A 20,955-nucleotide genomic window follows, 5' to 3' on the forward strand; every position below is an offset into this window, starting at 1 on the left:
CAATGAGTAGGAGAACAGAGGTGATTTTTATCTTTTTAAACCAAGCCAGAGAGACAGATATTGAAAAACTGAATACAGTTCTGTTCCCTGCATTCTGGCAGTGGTCATATTTTAAAAGTGGGGCCAGTGGATAAATGAACTGCAAAAATGATGTAAAGGATTTCCAAGGGCAGCCTTAGAAACCTCCAACTGTTCAGGTGAGAGAAGAAAAAATAAAAGGATGTGGTAACTTGATTGCCGTGTGTAAGTATTTTTGTTGTGAGAAAATGCTGGCTATTGGAGAGATCTTCACTTTAGCTGGAAAGGCATACGGAGAGTGACTCTGGAGGTGATGCCACATATTGAGAATGGTCAAGCATTGAAAGGTACTACAGGCTAAATGGTGGATTCTCCACCATTCTCTTTTTAGATTCTCTTAAAATCTAAGACGAGTGTTTCCGTGAAAAACAATTGTTAGCCAGATATAACTTGAGCTTTAGCCAAATTCAAGTCTTTCAGTTCAATGCAGAGTAACTGAAAGATACTTCATGCCTGCTGCTCACAGATTGGATGTTTCAGGCCTTAAACTGTGATTATATTTCTGTAAGGACTTTCTTCTTTCTACATTTTAACTCTTAGACTTCAACCTTGTGTCCCCCAAAGACTTAGTCACAGACTGTGGTTCTATTTCTGCCTTCATCTTATGTGGCTAGTTTAGAATTGGAGACTGTTGTCTTTGGAACCAGAATATCCTCTTTCTGCCTGCTCTTATGGATATGTTTTCCTAAAAAAACCCTCCCTGAGACAAGTGTCTTTACTGTTTCCTCCTTGAACTGTTGGGGGGGAGGGTGAGTTCACATGACAGACTTTTTTTTTCACCTTACTGCTGTAATGCTTTCCCAGTGTAGAACATTTTTCAGAGAAAAGGACCTGATTTTCTTTAGCAGACTCCTGTGAGGAGTCTTCCTCTTTTTAAGGTGATCAAGTCTGTGCTGCTTTTCTTTTGCTACTTAATCTGTTTTCTGAATGAAAGATGTGAAAAACTAGAATATTTTTTATTGGCCATCATACACTATGGTAAAGAGGTTTAGAATAATGGAGAGCGATATTTGTCTTAGAAATTGGAAATGCTGTTGCCAAGCCTTTAGCTGAATCCCATGACTGGATAGTTTGGAAAGAAAAATAAATCCTGTTCAGAGACAGAAACTTAATTTAGAAAACTTGTGGGATTAAGGAAAGTCTAATGTGGTGGTGGTTTTTGTTTCCTTGTTAAAAGAACATCCCTTCAAACATCCCTTGGAAAACATCCAAGACAGTGTTCTCAGGAATGTCTAACAGTGGCGTGACAGTCTGCTTTCTTTCCCCTAGTTGTTGAATCCTCTGAGGGAGAAAAAAATCTCATCTGGGTGGTGCAAAATGACTGAGCCTGGAATCTATAATTGTGAGCTTCTCTCACTAAAGAAGCAGTTCATCAGCTGATGACCAGATGCTATGCACCGTACGCACTGTTAGAAGAAGTCAGAAAAATCTCTCATAGACTTTCAACAATAACAGTTGCATCTTACAACTGTGGAGAACAAGAGGAAAATATCAGATAAATGCATAATTGTCATGTATTACCAAACAATATTGTCTTCGTCAATCGTTACTGCTGGTAGATGACAGGGATACAGTCTTTTCCCCATCAGCATGCCTTCTGTCCCCTTACAGTTGACTTTCTCCAAACCCTGACTCCTGACCTTTCACCTCAGCCCATGGTTAGTGCAGATGATGGATGAGCCTTGTTAGGCTCATAAGATGAGCTGATGTGAAGGAAAAATGCCAACGGGCATGTTGTATTTATGTGCCTCACATTTTCATAAGAATTACTTAGCTTTAAAGCAGACAAATAGCTTCACAGGCTGAGCAAAAGGATTTTGCAATGAATGTTCTGGTCCTTTGCCATTCTGTGTCGAATATTGATGTCACATGGCAGATGGGGAAAAGTGAACAAGGCAGGAGACTCTGAAGGAAGGAGGAGATCTGTTGGAGTAGTAAAGGAACAGGCATTTAAATTTACTGCTTGAATATGAGGTCAGGGAACACAGAGCAGCCTATTTCAGGAAGAGAATAAAAATTCAGTCCTTACCATCATATTCCATACAGCTGCCCATGTTGTGGATCACATACCAAAAGTGGAAAAGTAAAACATTAAAATTGAAAGATCAGTATACTGTGATTTTTTTTTCCAAGCAGTTTGAACATAAATTTAGTCTGAACTTGTTTCTAATTGGTATTGTTTCTAAGTGGTATGAATTTTACATATAAAAATTTAGGAGCAGACATGTGTAGTTGAGATTTTTCTACTGCTTTAAGAACCATCAGGCAAAAAGATTCTTGTTTAAAAACATTCTTTCAATGCTTTGTGGGAAAACAGAAGAAAGAAAAGAGATCACTTTGCTCTTTAGTTGGCAGGGAGGAAAACAGGTTCCTAAGGAAAGAGTAATAGGGAAGATAGTCTCCTGCTAACACAGTAGATAAGATCTAAGAGCTATGGTTCCATGAAACAATTTTTAAATCTAGAATCCAGAAATAGATAAATAAAATGAATCGAGTGGTAGAGCTCTTAGTGGAATTTATCCAAGACTCCATTGGCTGGAACTGTTGTGTTTGAATTTTAAATTCCAAGTAATAAACAGCCCATACAATGTCCACAAACACAATTTTTTTGTATTTTTCAGATCTCACAAGCAAGAACAAAACAGTATATTTTGGAAACAGGATATTTTCCAGCAAGGCTTGTTCTTTGCTGCATATTTTCATCTATCAGATATAGCTGTTTATTCAGAAGAGATGTGCTCTGCTCATGCAGTGGCTGTCCACTGTGCTCCCAGGACTGTCACCTCTTTCTAAAAGTCGTAATTGGCTTCAGGGCCTTTAAGTTGCTATAGGATGGCTTCTTAAGTTGTGCTTATTTCAATATGATTTTACTTGGCTTGAAAAACAAGCAAACAGTGAAGGCCCAGATTCTCTTTATGAAATTTTGTTTACCACTGAAATGCCTTTTCATGAAGAGATCATGGAAAGACAGTTGTTTTCATATTTTGCCAAGCGAGCAAAATTGGCTTTAAGCCTTCTCAAATATCTGCTTTTTAATCAGCTCATGGTTCAAAATATATGTGCTGCCTTTTCATCATTAAGAAGTTCCAGTTCAGCACTAGCACCAACAACTGACCACACAGTATAAAAATTCCATGGCTCAATGAGGTCCTCTTCTGTGCTAAAAGCTCCACTTGTGACTTTGGCTGCGATCCTCTTTCCTCTCTCCTCTTACCTCTCTCCTCTTCTCCAACACAGAAGCATTTTGCTATGGTTCATGGCATGGATATGTTCTAAACTTAGGAAGCTTGCAAAGGGGGACGTGCTGTCAGTAAAAGAGGCTTTACTGAGTTTAATGCAGCCATTATTTGAATGAATTGCTAATTTACTGAATATCCATAGGGAAAATATAGACTATCTGGGGATAAAATGCATTTTAATTACTTTTGCTAATTACATTTTTGTGTTTTGAATAAATATTTCAGAGACTGAGAAAAGGAGAAAACAGAACAAAAACCCCATAACAAAAAAGAAGGTACAAATAAAACGAAACTGCAAAATATCCGGCAACTGGTGAAGAGTAGGTGTCAAAAGTCAAGACTGCTATTTACCTTTACAGTGAGGCCCAGAATTGGCCTGCTACTTATACTATACTTTCTTCCCTAAACAAGATTCTTGTGACCATCCTGTGAAGATGAAATAGGAGGTTTCTTTTTTTTTTTTCAGCATTGCTTCTCACTTAATGAAAATAAAAGCATGCAAAATGGCCAAGCAAATGAAAAAAAGCATGCCAAATTTAAAATAGAGAAATATCAATGTTTGGTAAAGAATAATGATTTTACAGTGGCTTGAATTGTGCTTCATTATTAGTTCATACCTGGTAGATGTCTAAATCCCTAATGACAGTAGCACTGAGTTGAAATCTTGTGAACTGTGGAAGTGATGCCAATGCATCTCTGGGCAGCAGTGTGTGCACTCTAGATCCACATGAATAGCAAACCCTTGCAGTTCTAGAGTTATAGAGCATGAAGCAAAATTGGAAGAGGTGAAGAAGAGAGCCACAAAAATAACTTGTATGCTGAAGAAAGTGAGTTACAATGAGAGTTTTAAAGAATTCAATCTATTCATTCTGTTTAAAAAAAGATTAGAATATAACTTGATTATAAAACCCAAGTACCTTCAGGAGGAGGAAATAGTGGCCTCTGTATTTTAAGACAGAAAGACTGACTAACACTGATGGCAGGAAGTCAAAGGCATACAAATTTCAAAAAGAAATTAGGCCTAATTTTTAACACTGAGGGCATGGAAACATTAGCATAGATTACCAATGCGATTGATGATTTCTATACCTTATGAAGTCTTAAAATCCATGCTGAATGTCTCTCTGAAAGATCTGATTTATCCAAAGAGATTTCAGGACTACAAATAAGAGGAGCTGCATGAAAGTTAAAGACTTCTGTTATACAAGACACAGTAAATGAAGTAATGGTCCTTCTGACCTTAATTTTTCTGAATTTATTAAAGAGAAATGTTAGATGACAGATGAATCACTATTCTGAACTGCCTGTTATTTCTATTCTAATATTTGGCACTTCATATGGCTACTATTTGCTTATGATCTTCAGTGGGAAAATTAAACTTTGTTATATCATCTAGCATATTTATTAAAAATGGTTATATAATTTTAATACTCCTTTTCTTTTTCATGGAACAGAATTTAAATGTCATATTTCTCCAATATTTTCTGATCTGTTTGACCTACCTTGATCAATCTCTGATTTTCCAGAAGCAGAATATGGCCATTTTGGAAAGAAAGCTCTTCTAAGTCACTGCAGAGAAACAAGATACTTTTCCTACCACCCAGGGAGGTGACTGCATGGTCACTGGTGATGACCAGTGAGTCACCTCCCTTAGGTGAGGAATGAAACATCTTTTGTTCACTGGGCTACAGGCACTTCCCTTTTGCTGTGGACTCCGACTCCCCTTCTGCCTGACCCTACCAGGACGTTTTAATGTACAATCAGTCTGAGGGACAAACAGGGGTTGTTAAATACAGATTGTATAAATATTTCCTTTAAATATTCTGAGTATGATAAAATACCATTTCTCTTTCTGATAAATATCACTATGCACACATTCCAGCATTTTGTAGGCACTGGGGTTGTTTTTCTCTTAATATTAGTGTGTTTGATTCTGTGGGTTTTGACATCTCTATTCTTTTGTCTGACAAATCTGTGCACTGACTTGTAAAAAAAATCAATATTGTTTTCCCTGGCACTTTCTCTGCAGTTGAGTTGATTTATTATCACAGTTCCCTTTCTCCTCTTTTTATCAGTGTGTTTCTATTGCTTTAGGGTTGAGTACCTGATAACATCACAGGGTAGAAGACACACAGAGAGTTTCCATGACCTTATCCCCTATGTGATCTTGTCCAGAGTGACGGTGAGCCATGGCTATAAAGTGAACAGTGATATTATCCAGTCTGTGTGATCAGATTTATGTTCCATTATGTTTGAAATAAAGACAAACTAGATCCAATGAACAAAATTTAGATTTGTGTTTAAACTGTACTTGACTGATTTCTTGGTGACTAAAGGGAGACTAAACCTCCACTGAGTAAAACTTAATTTGCCTGCAAAGAGGTATGTGTTGGCAGAGTGGTGCAGGCCATAAGCATTGCAGGATTAAAACCAAGTGTAAATGTGAGCTTGTTGTTGCTCATTAAAAATGTAACTTACTGTTGCTTCCATCAGCTACCTATATCGAGGTAGTGCTTAAGAACCCTAGCAAAGGCTTGGAGCTACATTGTCCTAGACACTGTATGGACACAGAAGAAAAAAGCAAAGAAAATCACAGTCAGCATTTCTGGACGGATACAACTGAAGGCTGCAACAGGTGAATGTGCTGTGAGCATGTTGACAAGCGTGAACGCGCTAATGCAAACAGAAGCCATGTTCACACAAGGGCACTTGGGGAGAACGAGTCAACTAAGTTTATTAAATCCATGTCTAGGGTGGCTACAGCAAATTAAAGCCCCTTTATTCATGGAAGAGAGCATCCTCTTGTTACCACTTCTGTTGTTGACATTGCTTCTCTCCCTACCACACTGGTAATCTCAGACCACTCCTTGCATTGCCAGTGGGGGGTTGCTACCTTGCCCCACCATTTAGATGACCAATATTGGCTGAATTACTTGAGAAGATGCCACTCCCCCTGATTCTGCATGTCTCTATGTGACTTACATTATATTAATATCATGTAGGCACTCAATCTTTGCAGTCTGAAATACCCATTTTTCAGTATGTTCACAATCATGTATAACACTTCTCATTTGATTTAGGACCAAACCCCCAAACCTATAATCTGTGAATAAAATTGACAGTTTTGAAACAATAAGTGTGTGACAATTTTCATATTTTTCTAACACAGAACTGTTTTTTGACAATGTTAATAGAAAACTGTGGGTGTTATTTGCCTTTTATTGTCACAGCCTGCCTCCCCTACCAGAATGACAGTAAATGTCTTCCTCTTTCATAACTGGCAAAAGGATGAATTTTTGTCTGCTCTTGCCTGTGATACAATTTTTCAGATAGCTCTCGTGTCTGCAGCCTTGAAGTGTATGAATAGAAAATTCAAACAGTTCAGTTGAAAGTTCTGTGAAATTTGAAAGTCCTCAGCAAAAACTGAATATCTAGATAAACAAAACTGATAGCTAATAATGAAAAATGGATTCCGCAAGGCTTCCAGAAGTAAGCTGTTCTGAATTTTGAGAATATCACTGAAATTATGGTAGATTTTACAAACCTTCTGATGCTTCTTTTAAAATCTGCTCTGACTACTGACCTCTAATAAATTGACCCGCTTGAGCATGCCACACTTGGTTATGAAAGCTAAACTACAGTTAATTTTACAAGATCTCTTCTCTTTACTGAACTTTTTTCCTAATATCATCTCCTGATGCGAGGCAGGTGCAGATACAACAGATACAAGTTCTAAAGATATTCAAATAAGAAAACATAAAGATTTGAATTATTGGGGTCATTCTGAGGGTGCAGAACTCTTCTTTTTCATGTTAAATACTGCCACTGTCTCCTAGGTAGTGGTTTTCAGTTCCATTTGTGAAGACAAGGTCTTCATGAATATGGCTTCAGTTTTAGTTTGGCTTTGTTTGCCTTTTGTGGTAGTGGATCTGTCAGCTGATTGTATCTGTCAGCTGAGATAACTTACTGTTTTGTGAAAGAGGGATGTTAGGTAGAAGGCTTATAATTTACAGAGTTTTGTCTGAGTTCAGTTTATCAAATGTTAAAAAACACCTTAGTATTTCTTTATTTCCTTTGATCTTATGTTTTCTTCATACAACCTCATGAGTCTTTGGGGTCACAGCAATGCTTTTTTTTTCTTTTAGTGTTTGCGATTAGCCACACTACATTGCTGCACAGCAATTGATGAACAATTATTAATATTAAACACAACTCCTGAATTTCTTCCCTGATCTATTGAAAAGTAACATGTAACAACCATTTGCCTGTGATCTTAATCTAAGAGTCAAAATTAGATGCTTATGAGTGTTGCATGCATGTTTTCACAAAACTGTAGGTAAGCTATGTATGAACTATATGCCACATATATTTGTCTTCTGTGTATGATATCATGCATTATTGTCTTCTTTATTGCTGGTCTTTGGTACTCTGGGTGACAGACAGAGGGAGAGATCATGAAAAGAAGACTCCTTAGACCCGTAGTGAAAATCAAAGTAGCTTCTGCATGGGTTTGAGTGCATATTTTCCTAGTTTGATTTTATTTTTCACATTTGGTTGTTTTAGTGCTAAATAGTAATGATATAAAAGGCTGTTAGTGTGAATTGTTACTTGAAATAACAATTTGAAATAAAACTCTTTGGAATAACTAGGAATATTGCCTCTTGATCCTCCAGTGCAATTATGTGGATTTCTGACCATACTGTAGGAGGTAGCTCCTGTAAAAGGGCTGGCTTTTGTCTAGCATCCCAAATCCCAAAAGTTTCCACATGCTGTGGTGGAAGTGCAAGGGCACATGAGGTAGGTAGAGCTCATGGGCTAACTATTTGAATGGTCCAGAAGCAAGAATGCAAGCTCTGACACGAATACACATCTCCTAATGGTGTAAATATGTTCATTCACTATTGGTGTCACGCGTTCCTCTGCAAGTAGGATCCACCTAGGCAGTAACAGAGCTGACGGCTGAAGCAGAGGATGTTGGTGATGCGAATGTAGGAGAAATTGATTTTAAACTTTCTGAGACATAATGAGAGGCCAAAGGACAAAATTTGCTGTTGACTGAATAAAAATTAGCCTAAGAAGTCAAGACTGGAATATCAGAAAATTTGAATGCTGTGCCTCTGTTTGCCTTCCTGTTGTGTTTTGGTTGATGGAGCTATCCCTTTAAAACTTACTGTGGCAAAGAGAGTGCGTCTTACCTGAGGAAAGAGCAGTGTGTGTTTTGCCTGTGAAACAAGACAGCAGAAGAGTCTGAAAAATTTCAGAAGGCCAGAAAAACTACATTTCCAGGAAGCAAAAATAATTTTTCCTTTTGCATTCAGAGGGATTGAATGTCTCAAGTCATTGAGTCATTGCTAATTTACCTCTTATATATCAGCAGTCTGAATACAGTTTAGTTCAGCAGGAAGTAAGAGGTGTTCCCATCTAATGCAGAGTTAGTAGTCACTATATTAAATGAGTTTGGTGAGTCCTAGTTCTTACCCATGCAACACATTTATTATGGTGCATCTCTTCCTAGGCATGTTAAGGATGATAGGACAACATAATAGCACCCTAATTTTTCTCGGTCTTCTGCCACTAACTCCCAGGGTGTGGGCTGCAATCACCAATACTTGCAAGAGGTTTTAAAAGCTGGCAAAATGCATTATCACAAGGATGTTAAACCAAAGGAATTTAAAAAAAGTCTGATGATAGTGAATAGTTGAGTTTTACCTCTTTACGTAAATTAAGACATTTCTCATAATCTCATGACTTTTGACTTCTGAAGTTTCTCTTCTGTACCATGATGATGCTTTCCTTTCCTTAGTTATTTTTCTTTTTTCAAAACTGGTAGACAGGAAATTGCACAATGATTACTTTGGGCATACATCAGTAATGATGGTTCATTTCACTCCTGAAATGTTGTGGCCAACCTATGGCAGAAGTGCAGCACAAGGTGGCTGTAGTATAAAATAGGACCTCTGTTTTGTTAATTAAATTTGTGTGAAGAAATATGCTAATGCAGGCTTAGATATTTTTCGATAAAAGGTCACAAAGAGTATGGCATTCATCCTCTATTTCTTCTCTTGTGATTCAGGACTGGGATTCATTCTTGAAGTGAGCTGTTAAGAGTGTCTGTGCTATCCTGTGGATTACTGCAGTTTAAAACATGGTGCAGTTTCCTATATTTAAATGAGTTTACAAACAATGCTGCATTTTATATCTAACAGAAGTAAAGGCTCTTGAATGGAGAGGGGACAAGATGCCAGAGATGTAATCAACTATACTGTATGGACTTATAAGAAAATGAAGAAGAAAAACCTATGATTCATAAAAGAGGTATAAAGGTTGTTGGATGATTTAAGGCCAGATTAACAAATCACTACAATGCAATTTATGGCTTTAGATAATGGGAGGTCAAACATGTATTACCAGCTGACTTAAATTTGATTTGACTGAAAGATAAAACTCTGCTACATGAACCATATTAACTGAAAACCTCTGCTTTACATTTCTCACTGATGGCACCCTGGGGAGGCAACTTTCTTGGCATTTCACATCCAATTTAAGCACATCATTGATGAAAAGATGGCTAAATTGGTGCGTCATTTTGTAATAAAATATTTCACAAATTGTTTATCTGATCAATGGAGAATGCAGTCTCAAGCTGTTCAGGGCTAATGTGCTCGTTGCACTAAAATAGTAAGCTATTGACTGTCAGAGGGACCTGGGAATTTGTAAACTCACTTCAGATTTCCTGAATGAGAGTAACATATTGTATCAGAATAGTAGGTTGTAAGAGATTAACTCTGCTAGCTGAATTCTCACTGAAATGAAATAGATGAGAGTAGAAGGCACTAAGCACTTAGCAAGGAATATTCAGCTTCTCATATGATCAGGTTGCAGGAGAGAAAGGGGTCTTATTCTTATATTATGGCTTTACACCACACTAATTCCATTGACTTTATTTAACAACATCCCGCAGCGCAAGAGGGAAAGCTGAGCCATATGTACGTTATATATCAAGTGTTATTTTCAAAACCGTAGCAAGACATTTTGGTGCCTGGGGTAGGGTGGGACCGCTCCTTTCCAGCTGTGCAGCGTCTGGGGGATGTCAGGACTGGAGCCATGTGGTTCCTCCCTGGGGAGATGGTTCCTCTTCAGCCAGCCCTGGGGGAAGCTGAACAGATGTGGTGCAGAGAGGACAGGCAGCGTTCCTGGGAAGGACCAAGGTAGAGACATAGGCCAGATGTGCCTTTCCCCTCCAGGCCTGTCAGCTATTTTTTCCTAGAGCTGATGCCCGCTTTGCATGCCTAGGATGTGCTGTGAAATTCCTAGAGTTTGGTTGACCTTCATCCTGGCCTCACAGAAATGCAGCGTTGCAATGCTTATGCACCCTTTCTCCCAGCCATCCACCTGGCATACCTTGTTACCCCATTTTTCACTATCATTTTCTGACAAAATGAAGTTGTTATGAATGATTAAGAATGAAAAACCTGCATAAAAATAAAGGTTGGCATATTGGTCTGTGAATGGCTGCTCAGAGCCATTAGCGAGCAAAGCTCCTGTCTCTAGAAGTCCTGCCATGTTCACTTTTGATGTGGGAGAGAATGGATCATTTGGTACTTTCCTGTTTGGTTGTTTTTCTGCTATAAACGTTCAATCTACCACCAAAATGTCTCAGAGCATTTGCAAGCAGAAACAAATGCAAAACAAAGTGGTTGGTGGTTATTTTTAGTGGGAGCAGAGGGCTCCTTTCCCAAGATGGGGACAGGAAGGGGATTTTACTTTGCTGCCCATGGCAGTAAGACTCTAGAAAGCTGGATTATATCCAAGGTTGTAATTTCATTCTATTTGGCTGGAACTTTCTTTTTTTCTTTTCTTTTCTTTTTTTTTCTGTTGGCTTGTTTAGGTTTGATTTTCTCCAATGTTGTTAACAGGATAAAAACCATAGTTTCAGGAGGAGACAGGGTTCCCTTATGCTTAAAGCAGCTAACTGTGACATAGTAAACTCAGTCTGATCCCCACCAACCATCTTCAGTGATACAGGCCAGAGTGCACTCCTTTTTCTTGTCTGATTTTTGGAAGTTAAACAGTCCTAGGCCTGCCGACTACTTGAATGAGAGACCTAGGAAATCACAGATAGCAGAGGAACAAACCAAAGAATCCTGTCTGTCCCTTGGCAAATAGTAAATCAAAGAAGAACCAATAGAAATACTTCATTTTGACATATCATTATGGCTAGGAGGGGAGAAAGGTGTTGCCCAAGCACTGCCTGTGATTCCAAGCAAGTGTCCCAAAGCATAGCTTTGGCAGATGGGCACCAGTTTTAATTTTTTTTCCCTCCATTTTGAGGACATTTACCTTCAGAAGTCCCGAGGACTCCTGGCTGCACATAAATGCTGATGGTTTCTTTGAGATCACAGTCATCAGTGGGTAGTGCAAAATCAAAAAATGTTAGAAAACCTCCTCAAAGAAATTGCACATTAGAAATATCTTACTGATTTATTTTTTAGTTAAATGAGTGCTAAGTGAGTGCCTTTTATTTGTCAAAGTGAGAAACAGGTAGTCTGAATTTATGTTTTTCCTGGATCTCAAAGACTGCTAACCTGATGACTCCACTTTAAAGATGTTAATTTTGGTATTTACTGTCAGCAGAGAAAGGATACTGATGAAAAAAATTGCACTGAGCAAAATAAAGGAAAATGAAAGAAGATATTCCTGATGAGAGCAAGCCCTTTGTTTTGCTGTATTTTCATCATCCTTAAAGTAATGGTCCCTATTTATTTGAAAAATACACAAATCTGTAGATGATGGCAAAAGAAAAAAAGTCCTGTATTTCACCAGGTTTTACTCAAATATACTTTCTTCGTGGGTCTTGCATTTTCCTGTATTTTGCTCATTTTGGCTTTGTGGAAATGAGTGAAGAGCTCTTTATATATTACACAAAATTATTCTAGTTTCTTACTAATCTTGTGATACAAGTTGTTCTTATGAAGTCACTTCTAAGAACTCTTGAACATTCATTTCTAGTATTACAGACTTTATTTAAAATAATATTTTTAAATGCACAGCAAGGAATACTAATTTCCTACGTAAGTACCAGTAAAAGATAAATAAATATTACTTTTACATTAAAGCTAGTATGTTGACTATGACCTCATAATCAAACAAAGAAAAGAGTCGTTTAGAAAGAAATACATCCTTATGTCGTATTAGATTAGAAAAATCACATTCTTAAAACAAAAATAGCTAGATTCAGACCAACACTTTTCTCATTAAAAAACATGGGTGTTGAACAACAGGATGGTTTTCTGAGTCAGCCAGATGACATCTTCAGAATATTTTCCTTTCCCCAAATTATTAAAGCAATACCTAAAGCACATACCTGGATAGCCCAAGGGACTGATGGTTGTGTCATTGTCATTATTACATGATGTGGTAGCACCTGCATACCCAGTTGAGATTCTAGTTCTTTTGATGAAATTGGAATTAGGAACTTAAATGTATGAGCTATCAGATCAAATCTAACCCTCATCACTACTGATTCTTCCCTTGTCCTAGGGTATATTTCCTGTCCATTAACAAAGTCATTATTGGGCAGCTATGGGTTTACCAGATGGGACAATGGTGACTCTTGAACTACCACTCTGTCCTTCCCACACATTAAAACTACCTGGTTTTCCAGTATGTGGCATAGTAAGTGATAACACAAATACTCAGCTCCCCTCTCCCACAGTCATATTTTTGGCTGTCTGCTTTTACAGAGTTGTGGAGAGACCATTCGATGCTCAGTAATTGTGTCAGTTTGATGCCTTCCTCACCCCTTTTGATAATCCTGCCTTTTGAATGAGATTTTTTGAAACAAAAGTGAGACAAACATTCCCCATTTGGTGTCCCTTTGGCCCAGCTCTGGCTATGTTCTGCTCTGCTTTGAGGAACAGCCTTTCCACAACTACCAGAAAGAAAACTGTGGTTTTGGATACTACTTTTCTTCAGAGTTTATTTCTAAAAATGAGAGAGAATGTGTGTATGATACATAGCCCGTTTCGTCAACAGCTTTTGGAGCTCATCTTTAATTATGGGTTACTGTGACTATATTTGATTCTTTTTTCTGACAAACTTCTTTTCTAAGTTGTAGACATACTTAATTTTTGGAATGCTGAAAATCTTAAGGTGTGTAGATTGGATAGAATATGAGTTCTTAGAAAATTGATGCCTTCAAAAATATTTTGGCATATATCCTGTCCTCAGGAAAGTTAGTGGAAATGTTGGCACCTATTGAAATTGTAGTCGACCTTTTAACACCAACCTCCTGGCACCGAACATCTTTTCTAGTGGTTTTTCTATGGACAATGGAGAGTTATACCGAGAATTTGTAAATAAAAAATAAGTAAATTAATCAATGAGACATGACTGGACATATTTCATAACGAGATAACCGTAGACCTTCAGGACATGGTGAACTAGTAGAGGTGCAGTGTTATCTCATTACAACACATGCTCAGGCGCATCTTACTAAAGAATAGCATGCTCTAAGGCATGTAGTTATACTGCAATACATTCATGCCTCAGGCATATTGTGAAGCATAAGGCCAAAGGACAAGTGTCTTTAAAACTTGAATAGATGCATTTTACTCTAGCTGCACATATAACATGCAGTTATACTGAATGGTTTGAGTGTGTTAATTGCAAGCAATAAGGCTGAAGAATGTGTGTTATTATGAATAGCTTTTCATATTTATTTATTTTTATTGCTAATACCATTCAAAATAGTGTTTTCAGAAAGGCAGAAAGGAGACTGAAATTCCAAAGAAAGGAATGCCTAATGCATTTGTGCACTGTTGTGCATTACAACAATGCAAGTTGTTTAGAAGTTGCTGCTGGTAGTATTATAGGATACTTGATTAGTCAGAGCAGCAGCTAAATGTTGCTAGCACTCTGCTTATGGCAAGAGAATTTAGTGCATATGACAACTGCCCAATCTATTTCTTCTCCACTAAGGAGAAATCTGTGGCAAAGAAACCATCTCTTGTAAAAATGAACTGTTTAAAGCACTGGTCTGATTTTCCTTGCTTCTAGTGTAGTATAAATCTCGGATGGCCCCAGTGAAGTTATTGGACTGACATATAGTAAAAGTTAAGTGCTATGACAGGGAAATCAGACTTGCAAGGTGCAACTTTTCCTCCGTTGATATCAATGGGAATTTTGAGATTGATCTTAGTATTGGCAAGATTTCACTACAGATGTTTTATTAGAAACAATAATGAGTTTGCAATGTGGTACAGAGGTAACTTTCAAGGTCAGTGATCAAGGGTTCACTGCGAAAGAGATCTTGCATGCTTCATCAAGCACAAAAGTGAACAGAATATTATCTAAACATTAAAATGATGTAAAGTAGGAGAGTAAGAATAATGAATGACTAATAATGATTCAAAGAAGTGAAATCTGGTAGAAGGGGAATGTAAAACTAAAGATTATTTATTATTATTTCTATGTTTTTATTGTACTGACATGAGATGGCCCAAAACATGTTGCTAGAAGAAATTTAGTGTCCTGAAGAACTTCAGGCCTATGCTAAAGCAAAGGTCCAGCTGCAGGCCTGACAGGTGGAATGATAAGGATAGAAGCATGTAAGAATCGTAACATTAAAGTTAAGATTGTTGTACTGGCCTTTCCATAGATAAGTGTTGTGTAGCTCAGGGCTCGCCTGACTATAGGACACTGACAGCACTGTGCTGAAAAATGTGAAGGATGGTTTGCCAAAAATAATGTATATGTAATAAGCAGTAATTTGGTAGAGGAATTTCTGCTTTGCTTTGGGAGGGACATTCCTCGTTGCTACTCATAGGAGGAGTTCAAATTTCTTAAGGAGAGAAAATATAAGAACTTGAGACTATAGGAGACTTCCTACCTTACCAAGTCCAAATCCTAGCCTACATGCCCTATGCTGTATAATTCTTTCAAGCTTAAACTTAAAAAGTGTTAGTTAGGCTTTTTTTGCCTCCATTGGAAACATTGGAAGTATGATCTGAAACCTGCCTAGTCTAATGCTTCAGAACTTGTTTTCATTTTCCAGCTTAAATTTTTTCATGGCCGATACATCAACAATATTACTGTATCAGTATTGTCCTTTAGCCTAAATACTGCTTCTCCTTCTCTGGTGTTTACCTCACTGATATGTTTTTACCTATATATTATACCCCTTTTAGCCTTCATTTCATAGGATAAAGAAATGAAACTCTCTAGTGTGTTCTGGTCATGTACAACAACACTAAATATTTCCCTGTCTCTGCTGGCAGTAGTTTATAAGATACTGCCTCAGATCATGTTGGTGGTTCACAGAATTTATTTTCTGATCTGTATTATTTCTAACTTAAAAGACTATTAAAACTGTAACTCATTATGTTTCTGTTGTGTCCAGTCTGGTGGCATCAATTCGTGGTAGCTATCTTGCCCTTACCTTTAGAGTTAATATTTTATCTCCATTTCCAATAAGGATGGTAATATTCATTTAATTTGGAACCACATCTAGATTGCCCTTAATTTCTGCATCAACATCATTGTGATCTGGCTTCATTCCTTCTTTTCCTTTTTTTTTATATGTCTGAAAAGTCTTTTGCTATTTGTTTTCATTGACATTGCAGCACCTCACCTCTTTTGACAGTAATTTTCACTCTATGAAAACTTTTTTTGACCTCTGAGACACCTCACTCTTCATTGACCAGTCCTTTTTTCCCTTTACTTACAGGCTTCCCACACTGCAGATATAACAAACCTCAAAGAACAATGAAAATCATCACAGCTGAAGTTCATTCTTCAGAAGTATCCTGGAAGATAAGGGAGGGACATGAGTGTCAGAGAAACAACGTGAGAAAACATAAAAACCAGAGATAAGTTTCTTGTTGAGATTCTTCCACTATTAGAAGCAAGCCATCATGAAGGAAAGAGTTGGAAATAAGTGCTGTCAAAGGACTGTATGAGTATAGATACAATTCAATTTCAAATATTCTCCAGTGATCCACAAACTATCGTATTGCTTATGGCTACTTCCTTCAGTATTTACAGTTGGCTGAAAGTTTTTTGAGAGCTGTTTTTCTATTGAAAACAGTGCTGAATCAAAAACAAAACTGAGAAAGGGTGTCTTGAAAAATTATTTATTTAATGTGGGGAAAAAGGCATATGTCACACTTGCCTTTTGGGGATTTTTAGAAACAAAATTCCAGTTGAGATATTCATTTCAAAATTCTGAAATTTAAGTTTGTTATACTAAAGAAATAAATTGTCTGATTCAAACTTTGATTAATACAGCATTATTTTTCCTCAGTTTTATGGCTTGCTACATTTTCTGTATTTTGACTTTCTTCCTAATTTTCAACTCCTTGTCTCACCTGTATCAGGTATTATGTAGCTGCTTTCTTCTAGCTGGAGGGGGGAGCGGAAGACAAAGGGTGGAAAAGCGATGGCACATTTTCTGTGATTCCCAGCTTTTTCCTCCAAGAATATTTTGTTACTGCATTAAATAGAAAGAATCTCAGTATTAAGTCAGAGGTCTAGAGAAAAAAAAAAAACCGAGAAAACTGATTTTTTAAAATCAATACTTGTGAAAAATGTGATAATTTGAAGAAAAAATTCAGATAGAACGGTATTCATATGTGATGGTCTTATTCTGGCTGAAGAGTCTCTTATATTGACAATGACAACCTCTGGAATAGAAACAGTGTCTACACAAGGGACTAACGCTGTTTAATTGCATCAATTGAAAGTGATTCAATTTTTTTTTTGGCAGAGATAAACACAGGGAGACAGAAAAAAAATGGCTATTTTTCTGTGGTGAAATAAAAGGGAGGAAGCAAAGCAAACAACTTATGGCCCTGAAATGCCATACTATTATATCTAGGAAAGCATGACCAAAAGATGCTAATTTGTCTCAACTCGCTCACTGTGAGGGCTCCCTTTGATCCTCCTGCCTTTCTTCGAGTGTGATGTTCTCACATTTTAATGCAGCATCTTTTGACGTTGAGATGCAGGGAAAATTGTCCAGTAAACAGCTTTCTTGTACTGATTCAGAGCTTGTGGGAAAGATTATAGCATGAGCTGCAGCCTGCCACAAGAGAAATGGATTATTACTCTGGGAACACTTACATCAAGGAGGGCCCTTTTGCAGAGGAAAGAGGCAACCTTTTGCAAAGAGCTGTGTTCTGCAAACTTCTTGTCAGCTCGCTGCAAGTGCTAACTCACTTACTGTGCGCAGGTCCTCCCTCCCTAGAAACATGGGAGAAATGCTGCAGCGTGCTGTTTGTGACTTCTTCTTCGTGGACATAAAGATGTTTTCTAAAAAAAATTGATGTGCCATCAAAGAAAATTTAAAAAAACCAGATGTAATGAGACAGTTAGGGAGGCAGGAGAAAGCGGGGTGGCTTAAAAGCCATCATGCTACATTCCCCATAGTTCAAGCTTTCAACGAACCAGCCTGCATGGTTCAGATAAAATGGGAGTGGTGGCATTTTCCACACAATATCCAGTTCTGAGAAAACTTGGAGCTGGCTAACAAGGTCTCCCTGAATTTCTCCACTCCTAAAATCCTACTTTTCTTCCTAGCAGTTTCCATGTTACGATAAAATTAAAAGCCTTACAAGGGAACATTTCTAATTTTGTTTTTGAAAGTATTTTTTTTTTTTAAGTCAAAGAGGACTATAGAATAAATTATTACAAGGACATTAAAAGGATTTCATTTCCTTGAGCGTACATATGCATTCTGTGGCAGCATGTCCTCTCCCTCCCAGTGTAGCCATTGATCCACAGCTTTTATAATGAACTCTAATAACAACTCTATTACTGCAAGCCTCCTGATTGGCTCCGGCACCCACAAAATTAGCTACAAAGAAGCCAGCTTGTCAATATTAATTCCGCCACAGAGATTACTTGTTATGGTAGAACAAAGGTGTTTTGGCTTCAGCCGAACAACTTAACTCCTTGTCTCATAAAATTTAAGCCGCTATTGATCGCCTTTTTCTGTTGTGCTGAAGGAAAAAAAAAAAAAACCCACGGGCGCGCATGCACATGCAGACAGACAGGAGGATGCTGAATCACTCCGGTGCCTTTGCCTACTCCACCAGCCGCCCCCCTCCCTCTCCGCTCCCTGGCTGCTAAGAATCATTCAGTAACATGAAGCAAATTAAATCAATGAATTCATCCTAGCAGATGGGTGCTTTAACAGTCAGTTAGCCTTTAGATAATTGAGGCGTTGACTCCGGAATCATAAAATGGATGGCTCGTTTGTACATTTTACTGAAATAGATCACCGAGGTTAAATAAATGAAATCCCATTTGTCAGGCGGTAATAAATGGCCTCCCCTTCTGCAAACAGCTCTGTTTGGCCTAATAAATACAGGGATGTTACAGTGCTCCTCCCTTGATAGGGTTATGGCTTAATGAAATGGTCTTTCCTCTGCTTGTTTTTGCCTCCTCCTGCACTGTGTGATAAGTAGCGAACCAACGAAGCTTGTAATTACAATCTTACAGAGAACCCAGCCAATCTGTATATAAATCTCACCATCCAATTACAAGATGTAATAATTTTGCAGTCAAGCTGGTAATGAGGTCTAATACTCATGCATGTGATAATCCCCCCTGGATGCTGACTCTATCAGATGTTAGCTTTGTAATTATACTGGCAGAAAATCATTATTTCATGTTCAGCAGAAAAATGAGGTTGGTGGGAAGTTAATTTTCTCTATGCTCTGTGAAGCATAGACAAAATTTTAATGATTTAATCATTATGGTCATCCCTTTTGCAATTGACCCGCGTTACTTCTGTAGAAACATTGGCACATTTAAAAGTCCCTGTTACCCGATAAAGCTTGCCAGGTATGCAGCTTTTAATGTAAGAATAACCGTATACAATTAAACTATTAACCTGCTTGATAGGGGAAAAATCCATAGTTTTTATGTTTTCATTATTTACACATAGGATCCAAAGGAATGTTTATGTCCAGTCTACACTGCAATAAAAAAAGACTCTTAAATAAGGAAAGAAGAAAAATGCTATAATTAGGATGTAAACCCTCAGAACAAAACAGCAGGTTCACAATGTTCACAATGATATTTTAGCAGCCCAGTAATCTTTTGTTCCTTTCCAGTATAGGAGACATTCATGAGATGTGATACCTCTACACAAAGAGCTTATTATGCATAATCAGCGTTTTTCACAAGAAATAGTTTAAACATACTGCTTCGGATACGTACTTCTCATTGTTCTTTTCTGTTCTCGAAATTTTCTGGTTATTTGTGTTTGCCCAGCAGGCCAAAGGGAAGGTCACGAACTAAGAGACAAGTCACAACACTGAGAAGGGAGAGTGAGAAAATAGACAGCAGCACAACCAAACACTACAGGAAAGTAGGCAGACAAGGCAAAAAGCCAAACATACTGTAAATGGTAGCAACTGCAATATTTATAAATGAATGACTTCAAAGGATTCAAGGTAGGAATAACTGAAACAATTGTGCTCAAGCCTTTCTCTTTGTCTCTGCCCCTTTATTTTAGGAGTGAAACCCTAGGTCTGTTAAAGTTAATGAAAATGTCATCAAATTCTTTTGGGCTGAGATTGCACATAAAGACTGTAAGATAGGTACTTAAATAGTACTTAAACACTTCCAAAAACTGTTAGATTTGTAAAATTAATTCTGCTATTCCTAACTTATGATTTTGTGGCCTTAATGTTCTTTTACTGGCTTACATAATATGTATTTATTATGTTTTATATATATATATAAATACATATATTCTCTCTCTCTCTCTCTCTCTCTAAAAATATATGTGCATATATATGTTCTATTTCTCTAAGACAAACATTTTAAAAAAGACAACTGGACTTTTATCTTCTGGAAATATATTTACACGTCCTCTTGGATAAGCAGCAGGATTAGGACCCATACTGTACTTCTGCTGCTGAGTTCTGTGTGGGCCCGACTGGTATGCCAGGAGGCTTACCAAACCAGAACCCAGTTTGTATATGAGGTATGTAAAAGATAACCTCAGATTTGATGCCTGCTAGACTTAAGTATAAGGTGGACATGGAGCAACTCGTCATCTCAAGACCAAAGCAGTTACAGATAATTTCTGGAAAATGAGCTACAGTTAGGTAAAACTTCCAAGCCCTTAGGTGCGATTCAGTCCATCTAACTTTAGAGTTGGATATCTATACCTGTGCTAGTCATCTAGGGCCCCTTTACAGTCACAGAGCACACCTAGGCTGCAATCCACTTAAACTTCCTTTAGGCATCTACCTTTAGATGAGGTGAACTGTATTCTAGGAGTGCCTTTTAGCCCACTGACTATAAAAAGTAATAGGAGAACAGTTCAGAAGTTGAGGACTACTTTGTAGGCCTCGAAAATTAGATGAAATAAATTCCACCCTTAATTCTTTTGTGGATCCAACCCAAAGTGGCTCTGGAGAAGGCCTGGGATCCATTGTGTATAATGTATTAAACTCCTAATCTAGTGATATAGCAAAAGACAACCTGACAGACATGAGTGAGTCCTGACCTAGTTATGGTTCTCAGCCTTAAAAAAGGATTATTTTTTAATGACTCATGTAACTCAAAGCATATATATATTTAGACAATTCATCAAACGTCTTAAGAAGAAAATCCTGATATT

At 37.6% G+C, this 20,955-nt stretch overlaps 1 long non-coding RNA gene across 1 annotated transcript in view; it reads left to right on the forward strand.

The window, feature by feature from the left end:
- Nucleotides 1-16,595, forward strand: part of LOC112979589 (uncharacterized) — a 53,527-nt gene extending 36,932 nt beyond the window's left edge. The window contains exon 2 of the long non-coding RNA XR_003258214.2: nucleotides 16,045-16,595. This is a non-coding gene — a long non-coding RNA (uncharacterized LOC112979589). The remainder of the gene's footprint in view (nucleotides 1-16,044) is intronic.
- The last annotated feature ends 4,360 nt before the right edge of the window (nucleotides 16,596-20,955 follow it).

Source organism: Dromaius novaehollandiae, chromosome 2 (genome assembly GCF_036370855.1).
Source record: "Dromaius novaehollandiae isolate bDroNov1 chromosome 2, bDroNov1.hap1, whole genome shotgun sequence".
NCBI lineage: Eukaryota > Metazoa > Chordata > Aves > Casuariiformes > Dromaiidae > Dromaius > Dromaius novaehollandiae.